The following is a 2387-nucleotide window of genomic DNA, read 5'->3' as shown; positions in this document are numbered from 1 at the left end:
ACCACTGAGAGGGAGACACTGTAATTCTGTGTTTTTAATCTGAAATAAAATTTCCACCCTCCAATTAACCAATAAATCACAGCTACAGCCGCTTGTTAAAAGATATGTTTGTGAGAGAGCAGACTGATGATAGGTTACTACATGTGAGCCAGAGATTAAATAGGTAATTTTCTGCATTACTAAAGTCCAACTTACACATTTTTGGTGACATTTCTACTTTGTGTGCTTCAGAGATTTGTTCACATAATTTTCACTTATTTATGTTTGACTCTAATTTGGATTGCTGGTTGAGGCTCAGCAAGAGTAAAAGAAGGCTTTCTCTGAGAAACAAAACATTAAATACCGATTTCCCTTGTTCCAGGACATCCGTAGGCTTTATTTTATTTATTTTATTTTATTATTTTATTTTATTATTATTTTTTTTTGAGAGAGATTTTTTGCTATAGAGCTTTGTATGCTCACCGGAAACAGGGAGGCAGAAAGCATGAAATCACCTCCCAGGGTGGATTACCCACTTCAATCCCTTCTCTTCCATTCTCCTCTTGGGATTTTGGGCATGCATGCACATGTGCCCAGCATCCAACATGAATTTAACCCACTGGGTCTGGGACTCAAACCATGGTTAGTCATGTGGGAATCCAGTGAAATCTGTGAGCTTTACTGATTCTAGCCTGGAGAGGGAGAAAGAGCGAAAGAGAATCCCTTTGAACTTGGGTTCTTTTTCATGAAGTATGGAATTCTTATTGCTCATTACCACTCTGGAGAAGAGGACAGAATGGAGTTCATATGGTATGGTATTTGAAAACTGGAAGCAAAGCAAAAATACAGTAGGAAGAAGATCAGATGTGATATGGAATTTTAGTTACTGAGGTGATGTGAGGGAAGATTGTTAGGAGTAGAACTTTCTGGATCCAAGGTATGGTATTAAGACCTTCAGGCAAGAAGGACTTGAGATTTTCCCAGAAACAGAAAGGTCCAAGTGGCACAGGCACACAGATTGATGAGGAAAGTGGTTTCTGTAGAGGCTAATGAGGAAGGAAGCTTTTGAAATTAGATGGAACATTGCACAGCTGGAACACCATGAAAAAACACGTCAGTTTGCCCAGAAGGCGTCAAGCACCAGGGCAAATTTACCGCTGTTAAAGCTGCCATTTTCCCTCACAGTCTCAGACACTTCACTCTGTACATGTATGGACTGGCTAAGGACACAGGTATTGGAGCAGGTGAAAGGGAGTCCGAAGCCCTCTTAGTTAAAGAGCTATAGGATTGTGACTTAGTTTCTCTACCTCTCAATTTTTTCAGTCTGCAAAATGCGGATATTTGTATCTATTTTATAGGATAATAGAAGATTAAATAAATTAGGGGCTAGCAGGTGGTGTGGTAGTTAAGGGTACCGGATTCTCACACGGTCAACCTTGCTTTCTCACTTTCTTTCTCTCTCTTTCTTACTCTGTCCCTCTCTGGTCAAATATAAAGAAATTAATTAATTAAATTAAATAATTCTTTAAAAAAAGATTAAATAAATTAGTCTCTGTAAAATCCTTCACATAAGGGCATAAGGTTTAACATATTCATGACAGATTTTACTCCAAGGGGCAGGCAGATCCACACAGCCAGTCTCCATAGATGGCTCTCTGCAGCAAAAGAGTTGGTGGACCCGTCATCTTTTCCATCAAGAAAATCACCATGGAGATAATAATCACCAGGTTGCTTGTGAACAAACATTAGTATAAAACCTGGAGAGTTAGTTCTATGAGTGAAGTACACACAGAACGTAATGGGACACAAAGGTGTGATACCTTTCCTCACTTATCTTAGGGGTCACAATCAGCACTGTTATAGCAAAAGATAGGTCAACAAGAGAATAGCGTAACCAATTTATTTGATCAAAATTTTATGGCCCAACTATGCTGGCACGCACTGGCAAGACATTGATACTCCTATGGATGAAGCCACCTGGAGGACTGGGTTTGATTCCTGTCCCAACTTGAAGGTTGGGCCGAGTGGCATGTGCTTAACATTCCAGCTATGTACCTAGGAGGCTGAGGCAGGAGGATTGTGACACAGAGAGAACTTGTCTAAAAAATAAGCAAACATGGGACCAGCAGATAGTGTAATGGCTACATCGCTGGACCCCCCCATGTAGTCGACAGCAGTTTGAGTCCCGGACCTGGTGACTTAAACTCATGCTGGGTGTGTGTGCGTGTGTGCCCAAGATCCTGAGAGGAGAGTGGAGGAGAAAGGACTGTAGTTTGGCCATTCTCTCTGGGGGTTGATTTCTCGCTTTATGTCTCTCCGTCTTTCTGGTGAGTGCACAAGTCCTATAGCAAAAACCTCTCAGAAAAAGCAAAAAAAACAAAAAAGCATGTAAACAAGAAAACCAGAAA

This window comes from Tupaia chinensis, unplaced genomic scaffold (genome assembly GCF_000334495.1).
Source record: "Tupaia chinensis unplaced genomic scaffold, TupChi_1.0 Scaffold140301_1, whole genome shotgun sequence".
In the NCBI taxonomy this organism is placed as follows: domain Eukaryota; kingdom Metazoa; phylum Chordata; class Mammalia; order Scandentia; family Tupaiidae; genus Tupaia; species Tupaia belangeri.
This window is presented reverse-complemented; position numbering follows the sequence as displayed.